The sequence below is a fragment of the Pinus tabuliformis genome, chromosome 8 (genome assembly GCF_031772625.1).
Source record: "Pinus tabuliformis cultivar Carrire ecotype Pingquan chromosome 8, CPIR1, whole genome shotgun sequence".
Classification (NCBI taxonomy): Eukaryota; Viridiplantae; Streptophyta; class Pinopsida; order Pinales; family Pinaceae; genus Pinus; species Pinus tabuliformis.
Window position 1 is genome coordinate 603,255,410 of NC_142294.1, and position 17,425 is coordinate 603,272,834.

At 37.1% G+C, this 17,425-nt stretch overlaps 1 pseudogene; it reads left to right on the top strand.

The window, feature by feature from the left end:
• Nucleotides 1-7,664: 7,664 nt before the first annotated feature.
• The window catches only part of LOC149236931 (ubiquitin-activating enzyme E1 1 pseudogene), a 32,334-nt pseudogene continuing 22,573 nt past the window's right edge, over nt 7,665-17,425 (top strand).

Below are 17,425 nucleotides of genomic sequence, written 5' to 3' on the forward strand. Positions count from 1 at the left end.
GGGGCTTAAGCCAACTTCTATGAGCTCTAAGAAGAACCTTTTTAACTGATGGAAGAAATCTAACTTAAAGAAGGCTAATCTATTTGCAGAAAGAAACTAGAAAGCTGAAAGGAAACATAACCCTTGCAAACCCTAATTTTACCAGCTATCCCTACCAATGCAAGAAAGAGGATGCAAGCTACTGAAAGAGATGCCATTGACTTCTAGGAAGGTAAATACATGTATCTAAGCTACTTCTATAGTAAAATCTAAAAAAAACATCTTTTTGTATTTTTTTGAATAAGTTTTCAGAATTATCATGCATGCAATTTGACTGTTTGGACTGTGCAGAGGTGGATTGGCGAGGGGAAATGCTTGGATGAGGTCGGGAAGGTTCAGATAGGGCCTAAGGGGTCCCTAACACCCTTCCATAGAGTTTCACCGAGTTTGGCTATCAATAAACCTCATTCGTGAGCCTCTACAGGATGTCTGCAGGGGTTCTATAGGATGTCTGTGATTTTCTACAGGATGTTCAGAAGTGAGATTTTGGTGGATGGATGGAGAGGAAAAGGTGAAGGAGTGAGTGTGGAGGTAGGGTGAGGGGTGGAGATGGTCCAGGACTTGGTGGATGGAGTTGTGGATAGGTGTAGATGGCTGGATTTGGTTCAGGGAAGACTGAAGCAATGTTACACACAAAACTAGGGTTATGGGAGCAAATGGCGAACGGGAGGCAAGGATTCTAAGTAGAGGGTGGAGTGGATGGTGTTGATGGAGAATAAACAGATGAAGGAGTGGTACAGGTGCTCTGCAAGGCGTTTTTCCAACTGATCCAATGAAGACTTGTAAATTCAAAAACCTAATTACGTTGACCTAATCTGCTAGCTGCCAGTAAAGAGAATGAACAGAAGTGTGACCTGCAATGAAACCATGTATTTTAACTCATGAAACTAAGCAAGAAAAATTCTGAACTTGTAACCAACTTCTATACATGAAAATCAAACACTAGTGATTGCATGGCAAAGCAAAATCAGTGTTTTTGTGGGCAGCAAAGTTATCCTGATCCCAGCTCCTAATCCTACTGAAGGAGAGGTGAAACCAGAGATGTTTGATGGCCCTTTTCTTGAAGCTTTTTCCCGTTAACGACCTATCAACTAAATCTAAGCATCAAAAGTCTTTCTAACCATTAACATTGACCTAGTTAATCAGCAAACTTTAATCTACCTAACAGAAATGTTTTTGCAAATGCATAAAGAACAACTAACAATACATAAAGGAGGCCTTAGCACTCGAGTTGGGCCCAACCCCAAGAGCTACAGGCTTCTATAAAGAACTCAGATCTGTGGCCAAGTAAAGTTGCTTCTCATTATTCAAAAATAATCATCATATGAAAGTTGTACAACAGTAGCTACAAGAAAACAGGCTGAGCAAAATGACAGCACTGTAGTGCAAAAATACCAACAGTTCCAAAAGTAAACTACGAAAGTTGAGGCCTTCCTATTTGTACAATACGAGGGGGCTAGCAGCCCTCCTAGATTCAAGGGACTCGGCTGTCCCAACTGCTAGTAAACAGTCACTCTTCCAAAAACTGCTTCGCTGCCTTTAAAACTTGTTTTGGTGGCCTATGGAGCTCGGAGTTGAGGGTGGAGATTTCGAGGAAGGCCATTTAATGCAAGAGACAACCTCCCTATGAATCCTCCCCTCAAGCTTGGCTGTCAGCTGACCCATGATTGCTTGGTTTTTCTCCAAAATTTGTCCAAAAATCCTGAAATAACCACGTATTAACCTCCTAGGTAGAGTGACCACCCTTATTCGTTCAAATAACATAAACATACTAGAAAAACATGCATAATCTATGAAAAATGGAGAATTGAACAAGGACAATTAGGAAAAATGAGCCCAATAGGTTACCCAATTTGGGGGCTCATCACAGGCCTCAATGATAAAAGGGCTTTTGAGGATCAGTTGCTAGCCTTTTGATAGTTTTTGGTTGAGATCTCTTCTATTCTCTCATACTCTTGCACACTTAGAGAAATCTTGGAGCATGCTTGGAGCACTTCATTATTCACTTGGATTTGGAGAAATAAAGCAAAGAAAAGTAGGAAAGTGCAAGGGAATAGTTGGATCGGCAACTACAACTAGATTACTTCATAGGAAATAGGTTTCATGTGTGATTTCCTTGTTTATTTCTAGATGTGTGGTATATGCATGTGATTTTTTGGTTATGTGTTATCATTTGCATGGATACTTTCCTGGATTGACAATGGTTTCAACCTTGCCTTTCCATTTCTTGGATAGCCATGGTGTTGTGGGTTTTTCCACTTATTGTTTTTCTGATTGGTGCTTATGTTCCTTATGGTTGTGGGTTGGAACAAACGCTTTGGAATCCATGAAATAACTTGGGTTGATTTACTAGAGCCCTTGGTGGGTTGAGTTACTAGCCCCTTGAGTTGGGTTGGACAAACACTCTGGAGCCTTGCAAGGATGTGGGTCAAATTACTAGTTCCTGGATCCCTGGAAAACTTGCTTAGACACTGATCTAGTTGGTGTTAGTGATGTCTGACCATAGAGGTGGAATCACTATGGTTGAGGGTTGAGGTCATTTGGCCTCTCGAATCCCTGGTTGGTTTTGTCTTGGTTTATTCCATGAGATCCTACATTCATGCTTGGAATATGTTGGAGGGGTGATTGGCTAAAAGAGAGATTCAGTTTAGCTCAATTTATGGCCAGGTGGTACATGGATGTCCCTAACTTGGTTGGAATTTTCATATGTTAACATGAGACATTTTCTTATTGTGATCTATGAGAATTTGTAGTGATTCGTTTGGTGATAGTATGGATAAGTTGCCATGATTGCTATGTTGGTTATTTTCTGGTTATATGTTGGTTATATGATGCGTACCATTTGTGTATCTTGTCATGAATTGTTTAGTTATTGATTAGTTGATGAATGTATGGACTAATAATTTTTGTTGCAACCATGTTGGTAGGGAATAGATTCTTCTTGGTGATTCTCAGATGAATCGCAGACTAAAATGATCATATTTTCATTCATTGCCTATAGCTTACATGTTTTCCATGTGTTTGATGAAATGTCTAGTGTGTTCATGATAGTCTAGGTTAAGTTTTTGATTTGACATTGAATGTTTAGCTTTTTTTTCATGTCAAATATGATTCTGGAAAGTCTCGGTAAATTATGGGCAGTGGTCTGGAGGCTAGCCTGAAAGGGCAGCACAGATAGCGGGACCACATGCTTAGAAATAAAGATATTATGTCATAATTGTTGGAAGTTAGGCTTATGATTGTTGTTATAGCCTCATAACCGCATGCATTCCTTGTTAAGGGTGTGATTAGGGGCCAAGGGCAGAGAAAAAGGGTTCCAAATCAAGGTTTGGTCACCTAGGGTGGTTTCTTAGCCTTTGAGTGACTTTTAATCCTTGTAGGATGTTAGTATGTGGTTAGTTTGTAGGCCTCACTTCATTAACTGAAACTAGGAGGTCGAATCAGGTCATAGTTACACTCATATCATGTTTACCCTGGTGAGCTTGTGAATTTGGGTAAATGTGGGAGGAGGGGTGATCCGAGTGGCTCTAAAGACACTCATAGGCTAAAGAGGACTCATCATAGGTCAAAATTCAAAGTGGTCAGATTTCTCTCGAACTAGGACCAAATCGAAGTGCACGTCACCCTGATTCCAACAGTGTGAATGACACTCAAATCCAAGTTTGTATGAAGGAGATAGAGCTGCTCAAAGTTTTGGTCAAAGTGGGCATGTGGACCAGGTTTAATGATCCTACAAATTGATCGAGACCCGACACACAGAATCCGACCACCGGGCAGGCGAAATTGTTGCCTACTTAATTTGCCCAATATCCCTTATTTTCGTTAAAACTGAAAATGACCATAATATATATATATATATATATATATATATATATATATATATATATATATATATATATATATATATGTATGTATGTATGTATACTAGCAATTGCCCCAAAAGGTGCAAAGAGAGGCTGATAGGATTGTTAAATTGAAAAACTTGTATTTTGGTTTTCATAATCAAGCAAGAAATAGTTCGCCTTATGTACATCTAGGAAAGAACATAATGTTATTTGGTCAGGTCCATCACAAATGGAAACAATTTGTTCTTAGTGAAATTGAGGCATAAACATTATGGTATTCTTCATATACCACCCACCACTATCAGTTTTCAGCCCTGTGCTTAGGAAACTCAATCAAAATCAGAACAAAGACAAAAGGGGGGAAATATTAATATAGAAATCCCAACAACACAGTAGCCTTCAATTGGCAATCCTCACCCATCAACCTTCAAATCTGCTATGAGCACATTGTATGGTATGTTGTGGAACTCTCTCGGTTTATTCTTCAGAAACAACCAAAACAAAAAGCATACCAGTGCAGGGTGCTTGCTTGTGAAACCCAACGAATATGAGCTAACAGAGGACGAGAGTTAATTTTTACGTGTGTATCCATGGCATTCAAAATGTATTAGGTTCTAGAGAGTTCAAGAGTAAATTGTCTTGAGGTGGTGAACTTCGACTGAGACAGGGTTTTTACTGTACCAAAAGGAGAAACTTATTATAGGTTGCCAGTATGGACCGTAAAATTTGGCTGGATTTTCTGGAAATATAAGCTCAGGATATGCTTGTTGGAGTGGTTGGCGAGCTCTTTTCCCCCCTCTATATTTTGTGTAATATCTAGCTTTATCTATGTATGTTTTTTTTGATAAGCAACCTCGTTTCCTTTTTCAAAACAAAACGGGTCCCCACATGTAAATACACAATTTTTGATGATTTCTTCTTGATTTGATTGGTTTGAATATCCTTCATATATTTTATTTTGTATCATGGCTTATAAGAGTGTCTACTTTTCTTTTAGCATGCCTCAGTATCGTTGCACAAGTTCTTATGAAAATCCCCAATCGTGCAGACCCATTAGTTTCTCTCATCTATTTAAGAATATGTCCCTAGGCTTACTGTTATGCGTATTATGATTCAAACAACTTGGTCACATGATCTGGGGCTGACTATCTCATCACATTTGAACCTCATTGACAACGACGTTGCAAACACTTTGCACTTTTGAACATTTAAGAGCATCTATTTGGGTATTTAAGACCATGGCTTTCGGGGAAGGGTCCAACAGTGATAATTTCCACATCGTAGCGGCACCGAATGGTAACAACTACAAAATCATATTCATAGTAGTTACAGTAATTCAGTTCCATTGCATTGCCAAACAAATGTTTTACCCTTAAGATTTGAACACTACATGTTTGGATGTAGAAGTGGTTTAGTTTTCTAGGTTTAATTTTTTTTTACCTTGAAGGATTAGTTTCAGAATTAGTGTAATCATATAAGCATACAAAGAATATATTTGCAATAGGAATTTCTTGTCTTATACTCTCTTATTTTCTTAACGTGAATTATCCCATATTTATTTTGAAAAATTTATACGACACCATCTACACATATTATATATATTTTTATTTACTTAATTTCTTGGATGGCCCCATAATTTTGTTTTCAACTGAATTTCTATGATGGCTTCATAATTTATTCCTCGCTGAATTTTTCCTAAAGATTTGGATGTTGCATGGTTAGTTATGGTTAGTTTTGCCCTCGATTTAGAGTTTGAATGATGTATTCTGTTTTGTTTTAAAGTACCTGTGACGATTTTGGAGTCTCAAAGATTTGTCAATTTTGGAATTTATGCATTCTTATAAATGAGAGTGCCTATGTAATATTAAGTTGTTTTTTTTATTTATTTTTTAAAGGAAAACTATACGGTACGTGTTTTGAAATTTGATAGGAAGTATCTGCATATATTAAAAGTGTCACTGAATCTCAATTTCACAAAGCAAGAGTAGTGTAGAAAAACATTAATTAAAATACCCGATATTCAAAAGAGCTTCATCCCCAAAATGTGTTGGCTTCCATTTAGGGAGAAATTGTTGTTGTATGTCCTCATCATAGACATCCAACATAATATGGTCATTCGAGCCTAGATGGTAAAATTTGTCCATGATATCAACCTTGGAATTTCTTGCCACAGTAAAATTTCACTCTTTTGAATTTCTAAGGAGCTTCTTTACACTAATAGGTATCTTCCTAAACGTGTATTTGACAAAAAATATTTGTGTCTTTGGAGTACATTTGTTTCCCTTTTTTAACGTGGGATGAAAACATTGTCATTTTGAAAGAAACAAGTTTCTTAGAAATTTAGGTAACTCTCACTATTTTGAAGTTGAAGCTCAAATATATTATTCAAAAAGTTCATGGCCTTTGATTTATTTACATTTCCACCTCGTGAATTTCAATCTCTTAAGGACATAAGTGTACCTTTTTCAAAATTAATTTTGTTAATTTCTTGTTGTTAGCATTGGGATGAAACTATATATTACATACCCGTGTTTTCAATAAAGGAATAATCTTTCAAACAAGGTTGCAAATGACAATCATTTGGCATGTAGGCTAAGCACACATTGAATAGGGTGGAATAAGAAAAAATTGGAGAAATACTTAACATAAACTTGATCCTACCAACTGAGACAAGGTACATAAGGTGGAACAAGAAAAAAAATGGAGAAATACTTAACATAAAATTGATCCTGCCAACTGAGACAGGGTACAGATTATCGTTTCAAATTAAACTAAAAGTATATCGCAAATGATTTTTTTCTCATTTGAATGTAATTAAATTTATTAATTTACTTTTATTTTATAAATAAAAATTTATTATTATTTGTGTTATTAAATTTTTTTGAAATTATGTAACTAATTTCCAATTCTAAAATTTAGTTATAAGCATGCATTCTCAAATCTTCTATTCCTTTTGTGTATCTTTGCACCTCTAGGGACAATTGCTAGTTATCATTAACAAGAAATACGAGAAAGAAAAAAACTACTATAGAGACAATTATCTATCTCATAGAATTTTTGTGGACCTTGTTACAAATTGAAAATAGTTATGCTTAAGTTTCCTAAAACTAAATTGTATTTTTCTCATGTTTAACAACCAATTATAAAATGTCACTCAACCCTTTTTTTAAACTACTTATGATTTTACATAGTTGAAAAGTATAAGAGTTATTCATAATACCATATGCTATAGCTTATTATATATTTTTTATACAATGAGAAAACCTATCATAACTCAATTGTCAAACTAGTAGTGAAGACAGCCATCGTTGGTTGCTATCCACTAATGTTGGTTGTCTCGTCAATGTTATCCAAAGAAAATCATGCCACCTAAAATTACCCACTTAGTGGTTAGTAAGGGGGCAGGGTTTTACTCTTACCATATGTCTGTGGATCTTGGAGCATTAACTTGTAGCGGAAATAGTTTTAAAACATACTCCAAATCCAATAATATAATCTATTATATTTAGAAATTTAAAACAATTACATACATTAATAATAAATTTGTTTGTTAATATTCTTTTAATATATATATAATTGCAATTTCCAACTCCCCGTTTCCAAAAATATTTGACAATACGCTTTAGCCATGTTGCATCATGTCCCTAGTGTTCCCCGTTTCGGAAACTAGTGCAACATGGATATTAATGGTCAAAATATATATACTTTTATTAATTTAAAATAATTCCAATCAAATGTTGCAGTGCCACTTAATCAAATAGAAAAATTGAATGCCTAAACATGACGACAAATAATATATATGTAGCTAATGGTTTATTAATAGACAAGGTGTGTAGCTATTGGTTTATTAATAGATAGGGTAGTATATGCCACCCGTCAGATAATATATTTAGTTAAATCTGAAAAGTGACATATACTTCCCCCAACCATTAATAAATTGATAACTATAGAGCAAAGCACTTGCTTCTGTTGGAAAATTGCCAGAGTTAAACACTTCCATTGTTGTTTCTACCTAGACTACCAAGATATCTAAGGAAAAGTTGTCTCAATTCCAGGAAGTAGTGTTCACAAGACTAAGTCTTGGAAAGAACAGAGCACTTGATTCTATTGGAAAATTGCAAGAGTTAAAAACTTTCGTTGTTGTTTCTACATGGACTACTAAGATATCTAAGGAAAAGTTGTCTCAATTCCAAGCAGTAGTGTTCACAGGACTAAGTCTTGAAAAAATGATTGACTTTGATGATTACTGGCATATGGAAAAACCACCAATAGATTTCATTAAGTCGGATGTTCATGGACTATTTGGAAGTGTGTTTTGTGACTTTGGACCTAAGTTCACTGTATATGATGTGAATGGTGAAGAACCTTGCACTGGTATAATTGCATCTATTAGCAATGATAATCTAGCTATTTTATCTTATGTTGAGGATGACACGTTGCAGTTCCAAGATGGGGACCTTGTTGTTTTACTGAAGTTAAAGGTATGAATGAGATGAATGATGAAAAGCCAAGAAGGATAAAGAATGAAAGATCTTATGGATTTGTTCTTCAGGAAGATACCACCAATTTCAGTGCCTATGATAAAGGTGGAATTGTCACAGAGGTGAAATAATCTAAAGTGTTGCATTTTAAGCCACTAGAGTAAGCTCTTAAAGATCCTGGTGAATTTCTTCTAAGTGATACTTTGAAGTTTGATTGCCCTCCATTATTACACTTGGATTTTCATGCTCTAGATAAATTTGTGTGTGAGTTTGGGCGTATTCCTACTCCTTCATCAAAGGAAGATGCTACCAAATTAGTGTCTTTGGCAAGATCTATTAATGAAACATCAAGTGGCTAGAAATTAAACACCATTGATGAACATGTATGAAGACATTTTTCAAGTGGTTGCCATGCAGTGTTAAATCCCATGCCAGCAGTGTTTGGTGGAATTGTTGCCCAGGAGGTCGTGAAAGCTTGTTCAGGAAAGTTTCATCCAATTTTTCAGTTCTTTTACTTTGACTCATTGGAATCTCTTCTTAAGCATCCTCTTAGGCCAAAGGATATTATGCTTTTGAATTGTTGATACGATGCTCAAATTTTTGTTTTTGGAACAAATATGCAAAAGATATTTGAGGAATCCAATGTATTTGTTGTTGGGGCAGGTGCTCTAGGATGTGAATTCTTAAAAACCTTAGCTCTCATGGGAGCTTCCTATAGAATTCCGAGAAAGCTGACTATAACAGATGATGATGTTATTAAGAAGAGTAATCTGAGTAGGCAATTTCTTTTTAGGGATTGGAATATTGGTCAAGCTAAATAAACAGTAGTCGCCTCTGCTACAACTAAGATCAATCCCAATTTTCAAATTAAAGCATTGCAAAGTTGTGTGTCTCTAGACACTGAAAATATATTTGATGATAATTTTTGGGAGAACCAGGGAGTGGTGATAAGTTCACTGGACAATGTTAATGCAAGAATTTATATAGACAACAAATGTGTCCACTTTCAAAAACCTTTGTTAGAGTATGGTACTATTGGAACTAAGTGTCACACACAAGTAGTCTTTCCTCATTTGACTAAAAATTATGGAGCTTCAAGAGACCCCCCTGAGAATGAGTTCCCAATGTGCACTGTTCACTTCTACCCACATAATATTGATCATTTTCTTACATGGGCAAGGTCTAAATTTGAAGGTATGTTGGAGAAAGCATCAATTGATGCAAACACATTCCTTTCCAATCCCCAAGAGTATAAAATATCTATAAATTCTGGAGGCCGGGCTCGGGCTCAAAGTCTTCTGGATCATCTTCTTGAGTGTCTCGTGTTTGAGAGATGTATCACATTTGAAGATTGTGTAGCTTGGTCTCGCAAAAAAATTGAGGATTATTTCACAAATTGTGTGAAGCAATTTGTTTTTACATTTCCAGAGAATACAATGACATCCCAAAATACGCCATTTTGGTCTGATCCTAAGCTATTTCCAAAGTCGCTACAGCTCACATCAAATGATCCTTCTCACCTTTCATTTATTGCCGCAACATCAATAATGCGAGCGCATAATTATGGAATTCCAGTCCAAGATTGGGCTTTGAACAAAGATAAAGTCAGAAGTTGTAGATAAAATCTTGATTTCCAGCCAAAAACAACTAAAAGTATGATAGATGCAAATTGTACAAATGGAAATGTCATAGCCATGGGTGACAATGCATGTATTGATAATATGATTAAAACGCTAAAACAAGGGGTTAAGAGCTTATCTCTAGGTTTGAGAATATACATATATATATATATATATATATATATATATATATTGTTCGTCGCACATGACTTGGGTCTCACTGTGTGCTTTTATGGCCCCAAAGTTGACAAAGTGTCGCACCATCCAAAAACCACACATGTATACCTGTACAGGTGATACATCTCATTTGATTCCATTATCTACCAAAGGAGACACATATATTCACACGTTTATCATTGCAAATCCCTCATGCGTGTATTCACTCTGTGACATTCTCTCCATAAAATTGTTCTAACATTTTCAACTTTGCACATGGTCTCTGTGCCTATATACTTTGTCACACCCTTTAGGCATTCACATTCTCATGATTCATATGCACCAAGTGCTCAATTTTTTCAAGCGACCGGAGTTCAAATCTCGCACAATCACATTTCCCTCTTTTAATTGTTGTAAGAGTTCACCTTCATCACCATATTCTGATTTTGAGTCCCCTGAAAATTCTCGAATGATTAAACCCTTGATAAAACATAACGCCAATGGCAAGCCAAAAATCCACTCATTGATGTCATGACAATTCAAGGGAATCCGACTAAGAAAATGGGGAAAATGGGTGTCAGAAATTCAAATGCCCAATTGTAGGGCCAAAATTTCGCTAGGCTCCTCTGACACCCTACAAAAACCAGCCCGTACCTATAATTTTGTAGCGTATTGTCTGAGAGCATCCAAAGATAGGTTCAATATTCCCGACTCACCGATGGAATTTCATACGCCTCTTCTCTATCACTATTGCAAATCCAAGTCATTGTGGCCCAGTTCGCTGCGGAAGAATTTTGGTTTCTGTCAGATGACGATGTCATTGTCCTACGATTCAGTAGATGAATTTGACTTGCCACCTAAAATTCCATGTGCCTCATCTCTATCATTGTTGTGGCAGGTTCTCTGCATAAGAATTTTGATTGTCGTAAAATGAGGACACGACAACATCGTCTGACGGTTCGGTCGTAGAATCAGACATTGAAAGCCAACAGATTTCAGCGAAGCCAAGTTCGGCATTTTGGGATTCAAAACTGCTGGAAGATCTAGATAATGATGAGTCTCTAAATTTAGAGGATTTTCCTTCCTTAGATTTGTCTATGGATGATTTGGGGTTTCTCCTTCAACCAACAGAATACTGAGGGATTTTCTAAGCAAAAATCTAAGTTTGGCATAACTACTGGAAATTTTGCCATGATTAATGTACATTCTCATAGTTCGCTAGATGGATGAGATTTCTAAGCGCTTGCAACAATGGAAAACTGAAATTTGTGTCCCTTTCGATAAGTTATAGTCAGTCACATGCAATTGAAATGGCGGAAGATGCAGGTTTGCTATTAATTGTCTATTAATTTTAACGACATACGGATGTCACAGGCACAACAAAAAGGTAGATGAATATGTGAAGTGACCTGTTTCAAAGGAAGGCCCATCGGCCTAAAAATAGGGGTGGTCAGCCACCACCCTCGCCACCCCCACCGGTCGATTGTATATATATCAAAAAAATATTAAGGTTGGGATGGCAGGCAGTCAAATCCCTCCACCCCTCGCCGAAGCCCCAAACCACATACCATATTTAAGACCGCATACCAACCAACAATGTAATAAAACAAAATATATGCAATGGTTATATCATGTAATGCGATGCACATCAAAATTATATACCAAGGTTGGGGGTTGGCAGGATTTGAACCCCGACCTCCCCGCCTCAAATGCAACGCCTAACCAATCTACCATTTGATGGGGGAGAGAACCCACGGACCAGTGGAACAGAGAAGTGCAAAACGGAGGTTGAGGGCAGCAGTGGAACCCTGAGAGGGTGGAACCATGACTATGGAACTGTGATTTGCAGTGCCAAGGCAGAACTATGCCATCACGCTTTTCAAGACAAAATCTTTGCAAAGAATCTCAAGATGCCTGAAGGATTCCTTGGGAGGTAAAGGTTCATTTTATCAAAATGATGTCAAGTTTATAGTCAAATTTCACAAAATTTTGCAGGGAAAGTGATGGTGAAGTCAGATTTTACATCTGAGCAATAGATTTGTAGGCACCTCGCAGTGTGGAATCTTTAAAGAATATTGAGGAATATAAAACATTCCCTTGGAGTCTGAAATTCGCCAGAGTCAGAATGTCACCAACTTTATACTCAAAAGTCTTAGAATTCCATAAGGATCATAATGGTGATATCAGATTTTCCATTTGAGGAGTAGATCACCAGTCATCCCATGGAGCAAAATATTTGGAGAATCTAGGGGTATCTAAAAGATTCCCGAAGGCCCATATTTTGACGCTGTCAGAATTTGACAAATGGATAGTCGATTTTACACTACTCGATGCCAAAAATTCAGTGGTGTAGTCAGTTTTTGCAACTAAGTCTTTCATTTTTCGGCCAACTTGAGAAGTGAAGGTATATGATGCAGCCATGTCATGTTTCCTTTCATTATTGCTAAGATGATGTATTATTCTTAAGATCCATGTTTGATACTATGTTGAGGGATCGTTATTGCCACATTATGTGAGGTGTCATTAGCTTGTCATGTTATGTATTGTTGTTGAGATCAGGTAACTATGTTGAGGGGATACTTGTTACCACATGATGTGAGATCTTATCAGTTTGTCATGCTGAAGGAAGACCATTTTGAGCAATAATTCTTGTAGGGAGAACGTCTCATGGAGAGACAAGCCACTCTTGTTGAGAGAATATGACCTTGTTATGAAAAAGAATACTCCATGTACATCATCATCATTTCCAACATTATATGAAGTGGCCTCCACTATCTTGATACTGGGCCCGAAGACGTAACCCACACTGGGTGAACTCCATTATCAAATGTATCGTATTCTTGATTTACTGATCGTTGTCATGTTTCCTCTTGTTTAAGCATGCACATGTGGTTCTTTTATGCTCTTTTAAATGAAATTATATTAACATCACATAAGTAAAAGGTCCCTGATAATTCTGGTAGCTGAAAGATCCTAGATCAAGTTTGGTATCAGAGCGGTCTTCTCACTAATGTGAATTGCGAGTGTGAATGATTGAACGTGCAACAATGGAGGATGACAAAGAAATGTACGAGGCCTTTCTAAGGATGTACAAAATGGTGGACATAATGTATGAATCTCATGAGAAGAGAATAGAGGAAAAGGAGAAAGAAAGAGAAGAGGATGATCCTCCATCTCCATCTACCCCCTCAAGTGAACATTCATAACCTTCTTCATCTTCTCATCATTCGAGTGAGGATATCAACCAGAGCCTTCAAGCAAAGAACGTTGAATTGAAGAGGCTTCTATGAGAAGAGAAAGAGGAGAAGTAGAGATTTCAGCTTCAGATGTGAGCCACATAAGAGGCTTTGGAGAAGTTGAAGCGCAATGTAGGCTTAAAGAAGTCATCATCACCTATTTCAGAATCAATAGTTGAGGTAAACAATGTTGATTTTTCTTCATTTTCATCTTCACATGATGTTATTTCTGTTGGAAATGTGAAGGTACCCATTACAAGAAATGGCATGAGACTCCTTACCAAGATGGGGTACAAAGGAGGAGGATTTGGTGTTAATGGCAAAGGCATGACTCAGCAATTGGAGGTTGTGCAAAGACCTTGATTCGCAGGTTTTGGATACACAGAAGGATAATTCTCAAAGGTGTCAAAAGCTTCTGAGACATTATTGAAACTGTCGAGGAAAGAGAATGATGGGAACACATTGCCATCATCCCATGACAATGCACATTGCAGAGAAAGTGCTAAGGCGAGTTTTTATTGCCATAATTGCACCAGAGATAGTTAGGAGAGGTATAAACAATCTCAATATTCCAAAGTTCATTTTGATTACAAGCATGTTAGTGATGAACCTAAATCATCGCAAAGAAAAACATGTAGTTTTTGTGGTTTACATAACCATGTGTTTGTTGAGTGCTAGAAGAGAATGGAAACATGAAAGAGGATGAGGCATGAAAGGCCTTATCCACCACAAGGAAAGAAGAAGGTAAACAAGTTTGGAGGAAGAAGACTTATTCCAGTCATTGCAACAAAGGTGGTCATCAAAGAGCCACATGTTGGAGGCTCCATCCAGAGCAACGTCTTAAGGAAAAATTGCTCGTGCATGAACCAATTGAAAAAGTTGTTTGACAAGCAAATCCACCAGAGGGAGATGACCCATTCACATTGATAAGTGAGAGATGGTTTTTCTAGATGTGTTAGCTTTTCATGGCCGTATTTTTGTAAATAATTTGTTTCAATTTAAAATGTAAAAGTGATTATGTGTTTTCCATCACTTGTTGAAGAAACAAAGATGTTTTAGCCTTGTATTGATAGTTGGGGTATTGTTTCCATTTTGATGTAAACTTGACCACAGAGTATGTGTTATAAACTCGTGGAAAGTATGGGATGATTGGGTCATAGATGGTCTTGTAATTAAGCATGTAATTTAAAAAATATTGAATTACAGGTTTGCCGAGGATGAATGTGTTGGCTCATCGCTTATGGCTCCAAAGAACAAAGGTGAAGGAGAAGGAAGGGTGACCTGTCAGGACACTTGTGGTGCAAACAATGTACATGATAGTTGTAGATTGTGTTCATGCCTTTAAAGGACCAAAAGTTCCTCAGTGGGGAGGAATGATCTAGGTGGCTCCATAGACACTCAGAGGTCAAAGAGGACTGATAATAGGTCAAAATTAAAAGTGTTTAGATTGCTCTCGAACTAGGACCAAATCAAAGTGCTCGTCGCCTTAATTCCAGTGGTGTGAATGACACTCAAATTCGAGTTTGTATGAATGAGATAGAGCTTCTCAAATTTTTGGTCAAAGTGGACATGTGGGTCAGGTTTAATGATCCTACAAATTGACCGAGACCCGGGGCACAAAATCTAGCCACCGAGCGGGTGAAATTGTTGCCTACTTAATTTGCCCAATATCCCTTATTTTCGTTAAAACTGAAAATGACCATAATAGTCATTAAAAAAGAAAAATATATATATAATAGGGGTGGTAGGCCACCACACCCGCCACCCCCATCATTCAGTTGTATATATATCAAAAAAAGTATTAAGGTTGGGGTGGCAAGCAGTCAAACCCCACCACCCCCGACCGAAGCCAACAATGTAATAAAACAAAATATTTGCAATGGCTATATAATATAATGTAACGTGCATCAAAATTATATACCAAGGCTGGGGGTTGACAGGATTTGAACCCCGACCTCCCCGCCTCAAATGCAATGCCTAACCAATCTGCCATTCGATGGGGAAGAGAACCCACGAACCAACGAAACGGAGAAGTGCAAAACGAAGGCCGAGGGCAGTAGCAGAACCCTGAGAGGGTGGAACCGTGATTTGCAGTTCCGAGGTGGAACTATGGTGGCATGCTTTTCGAGAAAAAATCTTCGCAGAGAATCTGAAAATGCTTGAAAGATTCATTGGGTGGTAAAAATTCATTTTATCATAATGATGTCAATTTTATAGTCAAATCTCATGAAAATTCGGAGGGAACGCAATGGTGAAGTCAGATTCACCATCTGAGTAGAAGATTTGTAGGCACCCCACAATGTGGAATCTTTGAAGAATATCAAGGAAACTAAAAGATTCCCTTGGAGGTTGAAATTCGCCAGAGTTAGAATGCGACCAACTTTATACTCAAAAGTCTCAGAATTCTGCAAGGATCACAATGGTGATATCAGATTTTCCATTTGAGGAGTAGATCACCAGTGGACCTATGGAACAAAACCTTTGGAGAATACAGGGGTATTTGAAAGATTCCCAAAGGCCCAGATTTTGATGGGGACAGAATTTGACAAATGGATAATCGATTTTACACTACTCGATGCCAAATATTCAGTGGTGCAGTTAGTTTTTGCAACTGAGTCTTTAATTTTTCGTCAAACTTCAGAAGTGAAGGTATATGATGCAGTCATGTTATGTTTCCTTTCATTATTGTTGAGATGATGTATTATTCTTGAGATCCTTGTTTGATACTATGTTGAGGGACCATTATTGCCACATTATGTGAGATCTCATTAGCTTGTCATGCTATGTATTATTGTTGAGATCCCTATGTAACTATGTTGAGGGGATACTCATTGCCACATTATGTGAGATCTTATTAGTTTGTCGTGTTGAAGGAAGCCCATTTTTAGTGAGAATTCCTGTAGGGAGAACGACTCGTGGAGAGACAAGCCACTCTTATTGAGGGAATGTGACCTTGTTATAGCAAAGAAACTCCATGTACATCATCATCATTTCTAGCACTATATGAAGCAGCCTCCACCATCTTGACACCGAGCTAGGAGACGTAACCCACACTGGATGAACTCCGTTATAAAATGTATCGTGTTATTGATTCGCTGATCATTGTCATGTTTCCTCTTGTTTAAGCATGCACATGTTGTTCTTTTATGATCTTTTAAATGCAATTCTATTAACATCACATAAGTAAAAGGTCTTGGATAATTCTGGTAGCTAAAGGATCCCAGATCAAGGGAGTTACACTTGTTTTTCTTCATGAACTTTTTGTCTAATAGTACACTAGAGTCCTCATTGGAAAGTGTAGAGAATGTAAGGCTGAGACACATACATTTTGTATCTAGACTATTTTCCTAGATAACTAGAAGGTACAATGGATGGAACCCATGTATATCGGTATTTGGAAGTAGGTCCATAGAATGACCAAATACTTAGTCTTCATGATCATATTGATGTTAGGCCTTAAATTACAATAGGTTCCTGATTAATTTGATGTATAAATGGTAGGTTTCCAACTGGCACATGATGACATTTCTTTTGGTGAAGAGGGAAGCATGGACACTCTTTGAGGTGGATGTAAGTTCCATTTTTCTCACTTGAGAAGAAACCAAGTGTTGATTGTAGGATAAATTTTTGGAGTGGAATGATGAGTTTGTAGTATGGAGGACATAGAGGTATTGGATATAAAAGAAAGATCTTTGGAGTTTGGTCTAAGAGAAGTAGATGAAAGTTCCTATGGAAGCATTATGTTAGGAGAGAATATTGGTTATGGCAACAATAAAATTGGGTAAAGGTGGACAATAAAAGGTAAAATTGTGTGAGTTGTTTGGAATAAAACATGGATGACCATATTGTAATGTGATACACACCTTGTAGTTGTAACAAGTTTGTATGTTATGTTTTGAAATGATGTATTTGTCCTATAAGTGACCTTGTAGTTGTAACAAGTTTGTATTTTATGTTTTGAAATGATGTATTTGTCTTATACGAGTTTGAGTATGTACCTGGTGTCTCCATGAGTTGGAGAATGTATGTACCTAGATCTATATAACATG